The sequence below is a fragment of the Stigmatopora argus genome, chromosome 1 (assembly GCF_051989625.1).
Source record: "Stigmatopora argus isolate UIUO_Sarg chromosome 1, RoL_Sarg_1.0, whole genome shotgun sequence".
In the NCBI taxonomy this organism is placed as follows: domain Eukaryota; kingdom Metazoa; phylum Chordata; class Actinopteri; order Syngnathiformes; family Syngnathidae; genus Stigmatopora; species Stigmatopora argus.
In genome coordinates, this window is record NC_135387.1 from 10,532,799 (window position 1) to 10,552,415 (window position 19,617).

At 42.9% G+C, this 19,617-nt stretch overlaps 1 long non-coding RNA gene and 1 pseudogene across 2 annotated transcripts in view; both read left to right on the forward strand.

The window, feature by feature from the left end:
• Window positions 1-150: 150 nt before the first annotated feature.
• On the forward strand, window positions 151-15,480 carry LOC144072936 (copper-transporting ATPase 2-like; annotated as a pseudogene). Its single transcript, XR_013299969.1, has 20 exons — window positions 151-446; window positions 2,627-3,359; window positions 4,439-4,645; window positions 4,790-4,953; window positions 5,015-5,176; window positions 5,243-5,597; window positions 6,033-6,266; window positions 6,361-6,452; window positions 6,536-6,663; window positions 6,988-7,142; window positions 7,278-7,412; window positions 7,687-7,881; window positions 7,958-8,140; window positions 9,762-9,939; window positions 10,018-10,158; window positions 10,226-10,368; window positions 10,455-10,658; window positions 10,742-10,859; window positions 13,990-14,092; window positions 15,258-15,480. The product of XR_013299969.1 is annotated as a copper-transporting ATPase 2-like (transcript).
• Window positions 15,481-19,209: 3,729 nt separating this feature from the next.
• Window positions 19,210-19,617, forward strand: part of LOC144070934 (uncharacterized) — a 33,012-nt gene continuing 32,604 nt past the window's right edge. Inside the window, exons 1-2 of the long non-coding RNA XR_013299508.1 lie at window positions 19,210-19,444; window positions 19,569-19,597. This is a non-coding gene — a long non-coding RNA (uncharacterized LOC144070934). The remainder of the gene's footprint in view (window positions 19,445-19,568; window positions 19,598-19,617) is intronic.

Genomic DNA, 19,617 nt, shown 5'->3' on the forward strand with positions numbered 1-19,617 from the left:
GTTAAAAACGTATTATACGTTTTTAACACTGAATTTAATTTCCGCAGTATTATACGTTTTTAACACTGAATTTAATTTCCGCAGTTCAATAAAAATAAATCACTTACTATTAAATACATGTTTCTCCCTACCTCTGGTTGGACAGAAATTGCCAATTTTTCCCGCATGACAAAATTGCATGCGCTGCACGGGAAAGTCAAGATTGAGATTGTTATTCCAAAAGCCTCGTCTCAACCCGGCGCTCTCTACTGCGGACTTTTGCACTCTTTCATTGACGAGAAGACACGGCAACGGCACGAAAGCGCTGGAACCAGAACAAGTCGGAGATGTTCGCCACCAAGTCGCCCAAAAGTCTGTCCGAAGATGCGTCAGCAGAGCAGATGTGTATGGTCGAGTGCCCCTCCGAAAAGGAACTCAAATGTTCCGAGCGCACTTCTGAGCAACAGGTAGGGCTCCTCAACACACGCAGTAGTGCATATATTGTTCGAATTCCTTTATTAATACCTTTTAATTTCAGCTATTTTTGCACCATTGATCACATTGATCATAGTTATTGGCTATTACATCAGAAGAATAAGACTAAATACATAGATGGAGCATAATGGAAAACTTTTATTATCAGTGAATGGTGCAGACATTGTTTGCGATATCATTTTTTACTTTTATACGTATTGACAAAATTTGGAGACAGAAGCCAAAGCGACGTCACTTAGACGTTTAAGCATCAAGGCTTTCAAGATTAAATGGTGGATACCCAAACTTGGAAATCAACTGATTCTTCTTGTTTATTTGGTTGCTTTTTCATACAGTATTTTAGTCCCCTGATCATTCCACGAACATCCTGTAAAATCCCTCTGAAACTATGAGATAATTAAAAATGTACAGGCAGTAAAAAATAAGACTTGAGTCCATTGCAACGACAAGATGTTTATTGAATAGATGTCAAAAAGGCATGACTAACAGTGCTGGGGGGGGTTCATCTCAAGGTGAGCATGTACAATGTCTTCATTTAGTCTCTATTGGGCAAGTTGGCAATTTTGGGGTAATTAAAAACAAATCTTTACTCTGTAAAGACGTGGTCTCTGCATATGTGGACGTCAGTTTTTTAATCAAAATTTTCTGATGATAACGGTATGCATATATTCATTAATTTTCTGAATCGCTTATCCTCACGAGGGTCGCGGGAGGTGCTGGAGCCTATCCCAGCCAACTATGAGCACCAGGCAACAGGACGCCTTGAATCAGTGGCCAGCCAATCACAGGGCACAAAGAGACGGACAATCATTCCCTCTCACACGCATACCTAGGGGCAATTTACAGTTTTCAACCAGCCCGCCAAGCATGTTTTTGGCATGTGGGAAGAAACCGGAGTACCCAGAGAAAACCCATGCAAGCCCAGGGAGAACCCTAACCCTAAACCAAACACAGTCAGGACCCACCAGGGATCTAACCCTCAACCACAGAACTGAGAGGTCGACACGCTAACCCCTCATCCACCAGGCTGTATACATATAGTATTTTTTGTTTGTTTGAACGTACACATTTGTAAAACTGATTAGTTATAGACTTCATTATGGCAGCCTCAACATTTGTGGATACATGTCTTTAGATCTAAATTGGCTTTGTTTACTCCAGTTCGATATGCACTTTGGACAGTAAATGAGTCCTTTTGAACCTCACAGACAACATTAGTGTTTGCCGTTCAACTGGACCGCAAAGTAAAGAGACACTATGGTGGATGCAGTTTTTGAACCCCATAGATAGATTCACATGCCCGTACTGTAAACCAGCAAAATCAATATGTGATGTAAGCATTTTCTGACCTGTAGACTGGTCACATTGCTGGGCTAAAGAGTTGACTTTGAACCCGTTGAGGTGCTACTGACTGACTTTAAGCGGAGTCACATTAGAAATCATGTGGAACGCAAGTCATGTGCCTTCAGAAAGGTCATTTTGGATTAAGGAAAGACCGTCTGTCAGCACCGAAGTTTAAACAATACAAAAGAAAAAAATGTAGACATTAATTCTAGCATTAACTTTTCGCTGTGTGACCAATGGGCCATTTTCAGCAAAGTAAGGGTGTAAAAACTGTGTGTAAAAACAGATTTTTGTCAGAAGTTGTATTTTAAATCCAAACCCTCTTTTTTCTAATTTTATAATCCACCTGCAGTCTAGCACCGAGTCTTTTCTGGCACATAGTCACACACTTCTGTTGGGATTCTCATCTCGACCATCTTGATGTTGTCCACGTCTTAAAAATAGTTTCCTTGCTTGGAAAAGAGGGAAAGTAATCACTTGGAGCCAGGTCAGTGAGTAGGGAGATTGCTCCAATATATCGGATGCCCATGCAGATTCTCATACAAGTTGTCAGTGAAGCAGAAAAGTTGTCACTCCAGCAACTCTCGCCCAAAGCAACTGCCTCAGAATAAGTTTGTAGATATTCAATTTCATCGTCTGGCCCACATGGAAAGTGAAAAGTTTTGAGTTTGGAATATTTTTTGACAACAATCATTGTACAGTTTTTTTTTGCTTACAGCATGTTGAATTGGCTACAGCATGTTTCATAAACACAAGGTAGGTGGACCCCTGGACATGTGAATATGATGCTTTTCTATTGTCTTTCCAGGAGGGCCATGACAACTTGGCTTATGAGTATGGCAGCCAATGTGACATCTGCCCTTCAGTCAAAACCTCCACAGAAACCTTTAAACTCGTGGGCGTTGCCCAGGAGCACCCCGCCCAAGCTGTCGTGGAAAGCAGGATATCCAGGCTGAGCGGAGTGCTGTCGGTCAGCTCAGCTACGCCAAGCCGGCTGACCAAGGTGGAGTACTTGAGCTCTCTGATCTCTGCTGCACAGATCGCCCAGGAACTGCATGAAATGGGCTTCCATGTGGAGTCTGGAGTATGGATCAGTGTGAATGGCACGCGCCGGCAGTCTTGTGTGGAAACTATCGAGCAGCATGTGGCCTCCCTGCATGGTGTCTTACACGTTCAAGTTTCACTTGAAGAGGGCAAATTACTTGTTGTTTTCCAACCACTTCACATCACACGACAGGAGATCAGAGAGATGATTGAGGATGTGGGTTTCCAAGCTACTTTACTGACTGATGATCCATCTGGAGCTATCAGCCACTGGCAGGCGGTTGCAAGCCAAACTGTGACCGTTTGGATTGGAGGAATGACTTGCAACTCTTGCGTGCAGTCCATAGAGGGGGGAATCTCTCAGGTGACGGGTGTCCATTCCATTGAGGTGTCACTTGAAGATGAAAAGGGCACAATTACATTTGACCCTGGCCTCACAGGGCCGGAGCAGCTCAGCCTCGCTATTGAGGACATGGGCTTTGCTGCGTCACTCCAAGGTTAGTATATGTTCGAAATGTTGGTGATTCCCAGTCTAAAGTGGACTCATAATTAGCTTGTGATGATTACAGCGATATTGATAATACAACATTTAAAGGCCCACTTTCACAGATTTTTATACACTAATGATAGAATCCCATCAAATAGGATTTAAAAATAAACTTTCAAGAGTCACGTAGATTCATAACTATTCAAATTAGAACAAAAAAAAGAACGTATGTACAGTTAGCATCAGCTTTTAAAAAAAAATGTGATGCCGCTTAAGCATCATTGGCCACCTGTCATTTTTCACTTGGTCAAAGCAGTCTTGAGGAAAATATTTGAATTAAAACAACAGAATAGACTACTTAGTAGGTGCTCCATTTCCTTCTGGGTTCAAGTCACTAACTTCACCCCTTGGTCGGATGGGAAAATTAGATGCATATATCGGCAGTGTTTGTATTGTTCCAATTTCCTACACAACATGGATGAAGTATTTTCCAATTTAATAATTTAATTTCTTGGGGGGAAAAACTAAAACCCTGGCCACCAAATTAATAAAACTAAACGTAAGAGGTCATATATGCAAAGACTCTGTTCGTTACAACACTCGGTAGTAGTACTTTAGTATTCTCACCATTAGAGAAATGGAATTAAAACAGTTTTTTTGGGTTGCATTTTACAGTGAAAATGACTATGGATCGTGACTCAGTAAAGTCCAATCTATCGAATTCAGTAACCCCCGCCCCTAAGATAGTGAGCCTTTAAGTGTGATCTCCTATGTAGAAAGCAAGACCGAATGTGTTAAATGTCAGGGCCAGTCACCCTTAAGTTGGCCCCGAGTCGGCTACCATAGAAACAAGCCAGCCTTGCGCGCTCGCCATTGTGACATGAAGGGTTCTTCTGGGGTCTTTCTTTTTGGATTCAAGTCAGCAGCATTTTAGAATATGCATGATTAACTACAGAGAGGTCAAGTACTGCTTTAAAATGTTGCAGACACATGGCATCTTTGGTTTAAGTTTAATTATATGGAACTTTTTAAGTAGAAAATGAAGACGCATTAATCCTTGATTCTTTTGGCCAATTTTGTGCTCATCAGAACCTGTCCAACCTCAGGAAGCATCCATAAGCCATGAAATCTCAGACTGGTCTAGGAAAACAAAATTTAGCAATGGCAGTGTATGTCATTCCATTCCTGCAAACCAGCAGACCGGCACCAAAGAGCAAAAATGCTTCATCAGTGTGAATGGAATGACCTGTGCATCATGTGTAGCCAACATTGAGAGAAACCTATTGAAGCATCAGGGTAAGTCCTGTAAAGTAGTTGAGGACTGTAAACAAAATCATGAATTGAGAATCTTTAAACACATTGGAAACTGAACCATTTTGTTAAACATCTCCATCACCTTGCTGTTGCAAAACAGATAACTTACAGTTCACCTTTGCGTAGGGATCATCTCTGTTTTGGTGTCACTGATGGCTGGAAAGGCAGAGGTGAAATACAACCCAGATGTAATTGACATTCCTGCTGTGACTCAGCTTATAGAGGACCTGGGCTTTGGTGCCAAGTCCATAGAAGACAACAAAATCACACACGGGGAACTGGAACTCACTGTAAGTTGATTTATTGTACCAACAGCTTTTGGAGAGTTACTTGCCTTCACTTCACTTCCAGATAATTGGAATGACGGGCACGTCTTGTGCCCACAATATTGAGTCCAAGCTCAGCACAACCAAAGGGATAATAGGTGCCTCTGTTGCCTTGACAACCAAAACAGCCAGCATTCAGTTTGACCCAGACCTACTGGGACCTCGAGATATAATCAAGCTCATTCAGGTGAAACGTGGGACTCATACTGTGATACTTTCTCTGCCATATCTTGAGGCAAGTGTCTCCCTTTAGAACCTTGGCTTTCAGGCCACTCTGAAGAAGGTGGGCTTCAAAAGCAATCTTGACCACTCAGAAGAGATTCGACAGCAAGTATCTGGTCACCTTGTTGTTGCAACAAATTTATGCAAAAGTCATTTTAAATACAATAGTGAAAAAAATGTGTTTGCTTTTAAATGGTTGCAGATGGAAAACATCCTTCCTGCTTAGTCTAGTCTTCGGCCTGCCTGTAATGGGCCTCATGATCTACATGATGGTGATGGATAGTCAGCATCAGCAGCATGGTGGCGTCATGCCAGAGGAGCAAAGCCTGCTGCCTGGCCTTTCAGTCCTAAATTTGACCTTCTTCCTACTATGTACGCCTGTCCAGGTACATTTCTTCCCTCATCAGTGATAATCAAATTGCACACGCTGATTGAGGATTTTTCTTATGAGGTGTTAGAAAAGTTGAAGAATCATTGGTCTACATTTTATAGCCTCCCTTTAAATCTCATTCACTACCAAAGAAGTATGTGTACATTTTTTTGAACACTTTCATTCGCCACCAAAAGTTTTGTATAAACAATGTTGTTCATGATGTTCAACCTCTAATATAACTAAAGAATGAATAATACTAAAATATACCTTTTTTGATGGTAAAGATGGGAATCTAGTTTTTGTTAGTTTTATGTTTGTTTTTCCATGGAACACAATGTTATCCGGTGCTTGAAAGATCAGTCAAAGTCATCGCACATGCCCGGTCCCGAAGGGGATGTCTCGTGAATGAGTAAACTCACAACATTCTCTTGGCCTTGCTTTCCACCAGGTATTCGGGGGCCGTTATTTCTACATCCAGGCGTATCGCTCTTTGAAACACGGCACAGCCAACATGGATGTCCTTATTGTACTGGCCACCTCCATCGCATACATTTACTCTTGCGTGGTGCTCATTGTGGCCATGGCAGAACGAGCCATTCAGAGTCCAGTCACATTTTTTGACACACCACCAATGCTTTTCGTTTTCATTGCACTGGGCCGATGGCTGGAGAATCTGGCGAAGGTACATACAAAATGAACAATTTGTAAACTATCTACCCAAAAAGGCCATTCTACAGCAAGACAATCAATATGTTGTTCACCTTTTTCATGATTAGAGTAAAACCTCTGCAGCTTTGGCCAAGTTAATGTCACTACAAGCCACTGATGCAACTGTGGTCACCATGGGACCTGACCACTCTATTATCAGGTGAAAAAAAACACAAATAAAAATGTAGATAGTAAAATTTGAGCTAACCTTTAACTTATTATACTTGACATTGTGTTTCTCAGTGAGGAGCAAGTGCCAGTGGAGTTGGTACAACGGGGTGATGTTGTGAAGGTGGCCCCAGGAGGGAAGTTTCCTGTGGATGGAAAAGTGATTGAAGGAAGCTCAATGGCAGACGAGTCTTTAATCACAGGTAATTCATTATTTAGCCTATCCATTATCTGTGTGACATTTCCACAGAGGAATTAACATATGAAATCCGCAGTTCAGTATTTTCGGTGTGGTGTCTGCATTAATGGTTTCATGCCTACAAATATTTTTTTGGGTTTATCAAAGACTCTAACTTGCCCATAGCAGTGAAAAACTGTTTGATCGAACATATATGCACAATGGCTGGCTGTCAACCAATCCAGACACAGGCTTCAGCTACCAACACCCTTGCATAAAGACCGGATGAGTGGATTTCCAACGTGCTACTAGTGTGTCCTAAAAGGCATTTCCTTCTCACCTCCCTCAGGAGAGCCCATGCCTGTCAGTAAGAAGGTGGGCAGCTCAGTGATTGCCGGCTCCATCAATGCTCACGGCGCTCTTCTTGTGGAAGCCACCCACGTTGGCGCAGAAACAACACTTTCACAAATAGTCAAATTGGTGGAGGAAGCCCAAACTTCCAAGGTTAGTCAATATGCATTTTTGAGTGTTTTAACGTCCAAATTTTTGGGGGGAAAAATCCAGTTTTGCCCTACTTCTGATATTTTGGCTTAATGTGATTGTATGTATTAAAAAGCCTGCACTATTTCCTTCCGCCAGGCTCCCATTCAGCAGTTTGCTGACCGACTCAGTGGATATTTTGTCCCCTTCATCATTGTGGTCTCTCTTCTAACACTGGTGGCGTGGATTGCCGTAGGCTTTGTCAACTTTGACATTGTGAAAGAAAACTTCCCGGTAGGTGTGCACTTTGCCCACCCTCATATTCAAGAATACTACTTTATCAGAGCTTGAGTAGATACAGTAGGTCAGGAATCTCCTCATTATTTGAATTGTTTTCTCATTATTTGTTAGCGCTATTTTTTGCATTAAAAGCAAACACATGCATCGCGTCTATGGTTTCTGCACTGTGTGAAAATATGCTAGTTTTATCTATCTATCAAACTTGCGATCACATTCAAGAAAAAAAACATACATTTTAATGCTTTGCACATGCTTATGTTCGCCACAGGGTTATAATAACAACACATCGAAGGCAGAAGTCATCATCCGGTTTGCCTTCCAGGCATCCATCACTGTCCTCTCTATTGCATGCCCCTGTTCTCTGGGACTGGCAACACCGACAGCAGTCATGGTGGGCACCGGGGTGGGAGCGCAGAACGGGATTCTCATCAAAGGAGGGGAGCCTCTGGAAATGGCGCACAAGGCAAAGCAAATTAATTTAGGCTTCACTAGGTTCCAAGAGGATGGAGATGATTAAATGACTTTCACTTTCCCTTTAGATCGATGTAGTGATGTTTGATAAGACCGGGACGATCACTAATGGCGTGCCACGTGTGACGCGTGTGTTGGTACTGTGGGAGATGGCCCGAATGCCTCTGAGAAAGATCCTGGCTTTGGTGGGAACAGCAGAGGCCAGCAGTGAGCACCCACTTGGCATTGCAGTTGCCAAGCACTGTAAAGGAGTGAGTGTTTTCCATTGTGTTTTAATTTTCTGAAGTCAAGTTGGTTTTGTTTGTACAATTCTATTTCACAGCAAAAGTTATGTCAAGGGTGCAAGCCACCTGATGGTGTAGTGGTTCACTCGCCTGATTTCGGTGTGGGCAGGCGCGGGCTCGATTCCCGCTGGTAGTGGTATGATTGTGAGTGCCAGTGGTTGTCCGTCTCTGTGTGCCCAATTGGTAACTGGCGAGCAGTCTAGGCTGTAGTCTGCTTTTCGCCTAAAGTCAGCTGGGATAGGCTCTGGCAACCCCCGCAACCGTTAGGAGGATGCCCGGTACGGAAGATGAATTAAGTTATGTTAATGCACTTTTCCCTGAACCTCACATTAGTGAAAGTCTTGGCATTGGAGTCAAGGATGGGCTTCTTAATGCAAGAACCCTCAGAAAGGAGGGCCCCTGTCTTAGCTGGCTGGGTTGCAATGGAAAAACAGTAGAGGGACATGCTAATTAGATTGAATTTTAATCATTATCACAATTTTGGCACCAAAATTACAGTAGCCTGATTGTTGCCCATTTGTACATTTAAACTGTGTGTTTTGGTGCGTAGCTCATCAAGCACCTTCTCACTCAGTTGTCAGCTAACCACTAACGCGAGAGGAAGATAACAGGATGGAAACTTATACTGATTACATAACAAATGCACACATCTTGCTCAGTATTGGCAAGAGAAAAAAAGGACAGCGAAATTGGAGATGAGGAGCATAATACAAAGAGTAAATGCATCAAAGGGGATACATTTTTATTTTTTAACTTGTTTTGGAGTCAGGGCCAAGTAACAAAAAGAGCCCGTTATATGTTAAAATTGTGAGTATACATTTATTCTTTTGAGGCCCTCAAATCTAATATGACAACCATTTCGTTTAAAAGTTTCATCGTCGACTGAAAACTTAGATATTGTTTGTTGAAAGGTTGTGCAAAAAAAAACTGATTCCTCAGTTCATTCAGCCATGCCTACACTGTCACACACATGGGACTAGCTGTTACAATACGGAGCGGAAGGAGCAACACCTCGGTGCCGCCGGGGATTCGGAGCTGGACAAAAGTGCCGGGAGAAGAGGCAACGCTTCTGACCAACCGTTCCATCGTGGGATAAGATGGAAGAGCTGTCGGCGCTTACTAGCAACGGAGTCGAGGTGCCCTACTCTGCAACTGTTGTCTTCAGCTCCAGACTACTGAGGAACTGTGCAGATAAGCTTGGAAGAGTGACTCTGCATATTCTCTACCTCGGTCACAGTCTGCAGAAGTTCCCTATCTTGTGGAAGACTTCCTGTGTGTGGTTCCAGTTTTTTTTCTTCCATTTTCCAGTTTCCATTTACTTTGATTTGCTTTGTACTTTTTGCTTTTGCTTTGTTGTTGTGCGGCCTTTGCGACTGTACTGTCTAACTTATAACTATGCCTTTTCTTGCTACTGTCACAATGAAATTTCCCGAATACGGGATGAATAAAGTTATCCAATCCAATCCAATCCTTGACTATAGGTTCAAGTTTGGTCTAAAATGTGAGCCAGGAAGATGGCTTCACAGAAGAAAAGCCTTAAAACAAAAGGCAGCACAAGGGAGCTGATTGGTATTGTTCATGTGTACAGGAGCTAGGCTCCGATGTGCTGGGTTACTGCCAAGACTTCCAAGCAGTGCCCGGCTGCGGGATCAGTTGTCAGGTTACCAACGTGGATCACCTGGTACCTTCGCACCGTGAACAGCAGTTCCTTTTACCGGGGTCGTACACAGATGAGACAGCGGAAATGCCGAAATCAGGTCCATCAAGTGAGTGACTTGACAGCAGATGCAATTTGCTCACTTGAATTACATTGTAATGCTTTAAAAAAATGATCTGTCTTACAGACGAGATTGTATGTTACTCTGTCCTCATCGGGAACAGAGAGTGGATGAGGAGGAATGCCCACCATGTTGGAGCAGATTTGGACGAGGCCATGTCGAGCCACGAGGCCAAGGGCCAGACGTCTATTCTGGTGGCTATCGATGGTGAGCAAAAGAAGAACCGAGGGTTATCCTGGACAAGCTGCATTCTTTCAAATGCTTCTTTCTACAGGCGTACTGTGCGCCATGATCGCCATTGCAGACACAGTAAAGGCGGAGTCTGCCTTGGCAGTGCACACACTCCAAAGCATGGGCATTCAGGTGGTTATGATAACGGGGGACAACAGACGCACTGCTGAAGCCATAGCTGCACAGGTTAATGTACACGAAGCAGTCTGAAAAGATGACTGAGCATTAAACACTCTCAGCCTTTCACGTCCAGGTGTGCTTATCCACCACAGGTAGGGATTAGGGAGGTGTCTGCGGAGGTTCTACCCTCACACAAAGTGGCCAAAGTGCAGGAGCTTCAGGAACGAGGTTTGTGTGTGGCCATGGTAGGAGACGGCGTCAACGACTCCCCTGCCCTCGCCCGTGCTGATGTTGGCATCGCCATCGGTACAGGCACTGACGTGGCCATCGAAGCAGCGGATATAGTTCTCATCAGGGTGTGTGTCAACGCTAAGTGTAGAACGTCACATCCTTGTCATGTCACGGCTTGCCATCATTTCTTACTGTGTCCGGTCTGCAGAATGACCTCCTGGATGTAGTTGCCAGTATCGACTTGTCCAAGCGAACTGTGCGGAGGATACGGATAAACTTTTTCTTTGCCACTATCTACAACCTTGTCGGAATACCCATTGCTGCAGGTGAGCACTTAGGTGATACCACGTAGAGCAGGGGTCTCGAACTCAATTTACCTGGGGGCCGCTAGAGGCCGAGTCTGGGTGAGACTGGGCCGCATCAGGATTTCCACAAGAAAAGCACTGATAAAACATTCCAACGTTATCAAATATCTTTATTTAAAAAAAAAAATAATGAATTAAATAAATTAACTTAAAGATGAATAAAAAATAAATCAATCAGTAATACAAAACCAAATAATACTAATGAGCATACAATAGATATACACTGGCTGGCTAAGTAGAGAAAATGAATTATTTTTATTCCGTTTCAAATGTCTGTATTAACAGCTCTTTAACCTTTAACTTTCTGAACTTGAATGGAACATTGAACATGAAATATTCTGAACACGGCTTCTCTTGCCTACTCCTTGCTGCTGGAGACCTGGCAGCGCTTCTTCTCACATAGTCACATTTGCCTTGAGGGAGGAAGCAGTGGAGACCCTCAGTATTGCTTGAAGATGCTCATCAGTAAGTCTGGACCTGTACTTGGACTTATTGAAGTTCAGGGTGGAGAAGAGCTTCTCACACAAGTATGTGCTCCCAAAAAGGCACATGGTCTGCTTGAACATTCGGGAAAGTTCAGGGAAGCTGGGGGTCAACTCTCTCAAAAATTGCCCAAGCTTGTCTGCTTCTCCACTCACCTCCCTGAACTTGGCTTTGAGTGCAGAGTTGCACTGCAGGTCAATGAGCTCCATTTGAAGCTCAGGAGGGGCATCTTGCACATCAAAGGAGAAGGGGTCCGCAAAAATTTGAAATGTGGCTTTGTGTGTCTTGAAGTCTGCAAATCTGTGATCAAATTCCTCCTGTAGCTTCGAAATGGCCTCAACATACTTCTCACCACTGAATGGTGTGCCTGCATCCACGAGAGCCTTGCATGCTGGGAAATGGCAAAGTTTTGTCTGAGAGAGCTGGGCTTTCCATAAAACAAGTTTAGTCCAGAATGCTCTCACGTTGTCATAGGCAGCACTGACAAGTTGCCCCTGGCCTTGTAGCTTCTTGTTCAGTACATTAAGCTCATGTGTGATATCAACAAGAAAAGCCAAGTCCATGAGCCATTTGGGATCACTTAGCACAGGATCAATCAACTCACAAACGGCGTAGCTAGCTTTGACTGCTGCATTACTGTCTTTGGTAGCCTTCTTGAAGAAATCCTGTTGCCTCAGAAGACGTGTTTTAAGACTGGCAACCTGGTTGGCTCTCTCATCTCCCTGGTATTTTTCGTACTCCTCAGCATGTCTCGTAGTACAATTACGTTTCAAATTGTATTCCTTGTGCACCGCAACTTTTTCAGTGTAAATGGGACACGTCGGGGTGCCCCTGTGTTCAACAAAGAAATATTGCACTCCCCACTTTTCTTGAAACTGTCTGTGCTCATCACCGACCTTTCTCTTCACGGCAGGCTTTGAAAGAGACATCTCTGGGGCTCTGTAATATGTTTTTCCACTTGGAATGAGTCTCGGGTTGATCTTTCACATTCAGTCGCGCGGGTTTGTGGCGCATGTGCACTTTCGCTCTCCGTTTCAATCGCGGAGATGGCTACAGACACTGACACAGGCTGGATCACGGATCATAGCGCCTCATTCAGTTCTATGCTGAGAGCAGCGGAGGAGTGTGCGCGCCGAGCGGAGTGATCGGCCTCACGGCTTCTCCTCCGCCCAGCTGATTGGAGGAATGAATGAGTGAGTGAGCGAGGCACTGGACAGCCCGGCCGATGTCCCGCCCTCCAGAGCCGTATACCTCACCGTGATTGGTTCATTCAGCTCCGAACCAAAGTTCCCTCTAATTTTTTGTTGGTCTGAGCAGAAAGACAACCTCCCTGAGCGCACTGAGTACCAGTGTGAGCGACATCATCGGTACTCGGATGATTCGCCTAAAGACGTTTCGCCGACGGACGTTTGACAGACGGGCAGGTCGCCGAATGGACCTTCCACCGAACGTTCATTCGGCCGAACGGAGGTTTCGCCGAAACGGGATTCGAACGCTCGCCCCGCCGGATCGTGTGTGTACAAGTTTTTCAACCTCGGCCCGCGGGCCATATACGGCCCGTTAGGATTTTTAATCCGGCCCGCCGCCGGTGTTGTCCAAATTATAGTAAAAATCAATGTTCGTCTACCATCAATGGCAGCCCGGGAATAAGCACTCTTGGGCGGGCATGGCAGTCCGGGAATAAGCACTTTTGGGCAGGCAGATGTAGCAGAACCGAGCCGTAAAATGACAGCAATCGGGTCAAATCCATCCTAAAACAGCATTTAATGATTAAATACAAATACTGGATGATATCGCGATGGCGGCAAAAAAACGTCTATAGACGTCCATTCGCCAAACGGCTCAAAATGCTCTCAAATTCGGTCAAATCCAGCTGAAAACAGCGTTTAATGATTAAATACAAATACTAGTATTTGTATTTAATCATTAAACTAACAAATACTAGTACGACCTGTCCGTCTGTCAAACGTCCGTCGGCGAAACGTCTTTAGGCGAATCATCCGGTCACGACATCATCATTGCTTGCTATGGGCACACCAGTATCACACCTGCCACAAGCAGGTGCATGTCAATGTTCCCTCTAATTTTTCATGTAAAACGTGCTGTAAAACACGAAAAACATGAGTGGACAGAGCTACTGCCACTGGCTGCCACTTAAACGGCGCCATCATGGGGAAAGGGGTAAAAAAAAAAATAAAAAAATAAAAAGATTTTTTTTTTACTGCGCGCCATATGATTGTTACTGCGCAGAGAAGACGAGAGTAGTGCGCAATTGCGCATGCGCGCAGCTTAGAGGGAACATTGCTCCGAACACAAGTGTCATTCATATCAATTTTGCGGGCCCACGAACATTAATCTTTCATATTAAGACGGGGGCCGCAAATTATCGTCCCGAGGGCCGCAGTTGGCCCGCGGGCCGCAAGTTTGAGACCCCTGACGTAGAGGTAAATCAGTCTTCAGTGGTGTTTCAACTTACAAAAATCAGTTTTTAATTCATTCATTTTCTTAAATAACCATGTAACTATTTAACGAAAGAGTGCGCTGTTGAAGTAGCATTGCATATGTCTTGAAAGCCATGCCTACCAAGCCCACTTTCCACACACCTTAGGAATGTTCATGCCTGCCGGTCTGGTGCTCCAACCGTGGATGGGCTCAGCTGCAATGGCCACCTCTTCCATTTCTGTGGTGCTGTCATCTTTGCTGCTCAGATTGTGAGTGCTGCTTCACTATTACATTGTGTGTTTGTGTTCATTTGCATGGTCTTTTTGTGCTTGTGTAGATGTTCTCTGCATTGTCCAAATAATGCTTTTACAGGTTTCAGCTCAACCCCTCATTTCTAAAAGGTGTTTGTGTTTTGGGCAGCTATTCAGATACTAGAAGCCACCTGTCTTCCTATTACCACAGCAAATGTTTGGATTCGATACACACAGACCAGACTTGTCTTTCCATTATGTAGTTGCCAGATGCCAAGTCCTTGCTTGAAATGAGCAAATATTGCTATGATATTAGCTGGGTTGGCAAACAGAGCACCCATGCACTGGGAAAATGCAAACAACTCACAGAATGTTCCAACAGCAACTGACTTGTTAGACAGTGAAAACAACTTTGGCAAAGTTTTACAAATACAAATGTAAAGACAAGAATTTGGAATTTAATGTATTCATGGACAAATTTAAGGCAATTCACCAGGTCCAGAGCTGAGAAATTATTTAAGCCAAACATTCAAACATTAAAACAACATTTTCTTTTCAGCAATGCAAGAAAATAACCTTAACTTTAAACATTTATTTTTGCAAATCAGTCAATTTCAGTAGTTCTACGTTACAAGTTAGGGCAGCCCGGCGGCTGAGTGGTTAGCGAGTCAGCCTCACAGGTCATGGATTTAAATTAAATCCAGGCTCGTCCACCTCTTTGGAGTTTGCATGTTCTCCCCGGGCCTGCGTGGGTTTCCTGTGGGTGCTCCGGTTTCCCCCCACATTCCCAAAACATGCATGGTAGGTTTATTGGACACTCTAAGTTGCCCCTAGGTATGGGTGTGTGTGCATGGTTGTCCGTCTCCTTGTGCCCTGCGATCGGCTTGCCACCGATTCAGGGTGTTGTCCACTGCCTCTGGCCAGAGTCAGCTGGGATAGGCTCCAGCTCCCTCCGCGACCCTAATGAGGATAAAGCGGTTCAGAAAATGACATGATATGAGTCTTGCATTGAGACTCGATATTGGCACACTTTCAAAATCAGGTGACTCAGACTCGCATGCAAAAATATATGATTGGGACATCCCTCTTTACTGCTGCTGCCACATAAAACTCAGTGGCTGTAGTGCATTTTATGTATTCATGTCATTTAAAAGCATCCAATCATATGAGTATATTTTTCCAGGTACAAAAAAACTTCTATGGAGGTGTATGAGTTAAGAGCGAGAAGCATCATCCAGAGTCTTCAGTCCTCACAGATCAGCACGTATCCGAGACCAGAAGGTCACCGGCGCAGTCCTTCTGCAGCTTCTGCCACTAGATCCTGGGATCAAAATGGCGCCAATGGTGCACTCGTTTTATAATACAGTATCTCTGTATATTTATGTGAATAAAGATTTCCAAAGAAATTCTTTTTTGTTCGCCGCATCAATGAGAGTAGTCAAGTGTGAAATAGAACAATTGCTCAACGCATTAACAAATGTGACTCGTGCACAATGATTTTGGTTATAATTTCAGGTATTATATCCCTTTGAAAACATGAAGTTACAACGAATTGATATATCACGGGATCCGGTTTGTTTTAAGTAAATCATTTTTAGGACCTCCAAAATTGTAAGTTAGTTTTGAGCAGCTTTTGGTTCTGACTGTATACTGGTTGTTAATTAGATATATAGAGCGCATGGAGGCATAATGAAAATATTCATCACAGTAATTGAAAACATGCTGGTGATGATAGATTAAGTCTGACTGATTAAACAACTTCCCCTTCATTTTAAACAAGTACTGAGTGCACCATTTGAGTATACAGCATAAATATATAAAAAATATATGACAGGTATATCATCAGCAGAAGAGCATATCAATAAAGTTAATGTGGCAGCAGGGAATGGGGGGTGACAACTAATGAATTATACTTGCGCTGTCCTTTTTTCTCTCTTTAGAAACGTAGCTTCCTTGGAGCTGGACTTCATTCTAAATAAGGACATCAATTTATGGAATGACATGACATTTTACTGGCTTAAACTAGTGAATGGTTGCATCTAATTGGACATAGACTGTAGCACAGAAGCCAAATGTCTTGTGGGTAATAAAAAAACTTTCAAAGCTCTTTTACCCGAACTTAAATCTTAGTTTCTTAATAAATCACTGATATTTTTAAGATTTCCATCAACCCCATTAATCCTTCTTTGAGAGGATTAAATTTTTTGGCTTGATAGCTGAGGCCTCCAAAAAGTGCGATACTATCGCAGACCTTCAGCCTTCCAACTACATTCTCATCTGATCGACACTGAAATGTTGCAGTCATTTGTTTTCATACAGGCAGACACATTTGTCAATCTTGTGCTCTCGGTGCCTTTGCCTTTGAGGGCCCCACAAGGTCCTTTTAGCATAAAAATATCAAAGCCAAGAAGATCTTAAGGTTCAAAGCTAATACCTGTGATTATACTGTTGACAGGAAAACATAAGGGCACAATGTCCTTTGCTCTTAACTAAGGAGTCCTCCCATTTTGCAATCTGGGTAATGTGAAAAACGATAGAAACCAGTACCTTTTCCCTGCACATTTTCACTATCGGAAGCTAAAAAAAATAAAATAAAAATTAAAAAAGCCTCTGCGTGGACATCTTTGGCTGCTCTTCAAAAAGGATGGTTTGACCAGGGAGCAGCAGGAAGCCTGGATCAAGCATAGTTACGCTGCCGCTCCCAGTGGTTTACACTTCTTGCTCTGCAGAGCAACATTTAGCTGTGATGCAGCCAATTTTAACTTCTGCTTCAGAGATTTGTGTAAGCGACCTCTTTGTTATGGGGTGGCGGCCAATTTTTAAAGCTGCATCAGCTTTTGATAAATGACCTCCCCAATAGGTGACCGTGTGTCGAGGGCATTTTTTTTGACTGAGCTTGGGGCTTTATTGTTCTGTTGTGCATTCAAGATCAAGTCCACCCTATAAATCACCAAAATAACATAAAAACAACAAACAAACTGACAAAATCGAACGTTATCACAGAATCACTGATTCAATATATTGCTGTAGTATATAACACATCTGAAATGAAATCCAATTGTGGTTATATGTTGTGACACATGCAGTGATCCAGATTATATTACAGAGCCTAAATTATGCTTTACATGTGAAAGGGGGGCAAGTGGTTAACGTGTCAGCCTCACAGTTCTGGGGTCGAGGGTTCGAACCCAGGTCCGTCCTCACTGTGCGGCGTTTCCATGCTCTCCCCGGGCTTGCGTGGATTTTCTCTGGGTACTCCGGTTTCTTCTCAGCTCTCCAAAACATGCAGAGTAGGCTGGTTGAACAATGTAAATTGCCCCTAGGTATAAGTGTGGGCTATAGCAGCTCCCTGTGACCCTTGTGAGGATAAGCGGTTCAGAAAATGAATGAATGTAAAAGTGACACTAAGAGTATTCATGAATCCATATATCGTTTCACTGAGCCTTAGTCCTCTCACGGTAAAACATATCTGATTTGTGTCATAATTTAATTACTGTACTGTATTTGTGCTGAGTTCTCTAGCCTGTCCTTGAGCAATTCATTGCCAACTTGTTACTCCGCACACCCCCAATACCTGTATTCTATTAATTTTCAGTACAGCTTGTCCACCTTGAGTTATGGAATAGGCCACTAGTTGCTACTTAAATGTAGGGCGCATTTATGTACATATAGATGATGGAATGTTCACACTCACATTCAAGTCTATAATGATTTTAGATTAAAGGTTTATGCATTATGATTTACCAATTGATCTCCTTTCAGATGACGCACATCTTTAAATCTGAGTCCAGGAAGATAAATGGAGGTGATAAAAGCCTTGTGGTGATTTTATTTGCTTTTATCGGCATCTGGCAGAGACGTATAACTTTGCATACATCTTTAGACTGTACATAATGAGTTTGATCCTTCTTGGCGAGAGTTGACCTGTTTAATCCATTCCTATTTCTAGCTGCGTCATTCCAAAATATGATTGGCACTTGTTTTCGCGAATGTCTCAGTGAGTAATTACAACATCATAAAAGTTTCCTTTTCATTGATTTACTTAAGTCATAGCCAAATAAATTTATTGCATGATAAAAATGAATTACACTGTGAGATCAAAAAATGCCTTCAGTGTTGATGTTTTTGTATTTCTCACCTTTGGCTGAAACGCCAATAATTTCTCCCAAACAACGTCCTAGCATTAAATATTATTTTATTATATTATATTGTTTTTCGACAAAAGAGCTGTTAATTTTCAAGGCCAAATTTTTTTTAAACCTATTTCGTCTTGCATTTTATACATTTTTCACTTAATTTACCCATAAAATATTCAGGAAACAAGGTGCACTAAAGTCACACAGGTTTTTCAAACCGAACCAAAATTCGACCAAAATTCTACAAAAAAAATTCAAATGTATTTCCAATATTCCAAAATGACCCATTATTAACAGGAGACTCACAAGGGTCATGGGGGGAAGGGGGTGGGGGAGCATATCACAGCCTATCCCAACTGACCATTCACACATACACTCATACCTCGGGGGGCAATTTAGAGTGTCCAATCAGCCTACCGTGCATTATTTTTTAGAATGTCACAGTTCTGGAGTCCTGGTTTCAAATCCAGGTCGGTCCACCTGTGTGGAGTTTGGATGTTCTCCTTGGGCTTGCCTGGGTTTTCTCTAGGTACTCCGGTTTCCTCCCACATTTCAAAAACATGCATGGTAGGCTGGTTGAACAATCTAAACTGCCCCTAGGTATGAGTGTGTGTGTGAATGGTTGTCTGTCTCATCGTGCCCTGTGATTGGCTGCCCACCAATTCAGGTTGTCCCCGCCTCAGGCCTGAAGTGAGCTGGGATAGGCTCCAGCAACCCCCGTGAACCTAGTGAGGATAAAGCGCCTCAGAAAATGAATGAATGAATACATTTTTAGTTTTTCGCTTATTGATGGAGTGGTCTGGATAAGGGAGTGATTTTAGTGGAAGCAAGACCCTTGGCCACTGAGGGAGAGTAAGATTTTTGGGTCGATGTTAATGGAGTACTGTGAAGCACTTGCTTTGTTTCCCATTCAGGACTAATGAGCCAACTTCAAGCAGCTGGCAGAGCTGCTGATTACATGAGCCAGTTGCAAGTGATTACCTGATTGCACCTGCTGGAGGGGAACACAAAGGAAACTTATTTGAAATTATATAGTCATATTGTTCCACATTATGAAGTGTAACTTTAAAGTCCAATTGTCACTTCAGGGGCTACTTTACTGAGTTTGGTAGATTGAACTTTACTAAGTACAAAATGCAGTCCTTTTCTCTATAAAACAATCTAAAGTGAATTTTTTTTAAATCTCATTTCGATGTTAGCCAGGAAGTTGTTGCTGGAAGTGATGTAGACGAAGGTAGGCTTTTCGCACACTGTGCCCTCACTATCATTAAATAACTAGTTAGTGTGTAAAAAAATTGTGACAGTTGGACTTTAAGGTGTGAAGAAAGGCGCCAAAATCTTTGCCATTTCTGTTTCAGGTGAAAAGAAAAGTTATTATTGCTCCACAGTAAGTAACAAATAGTCATC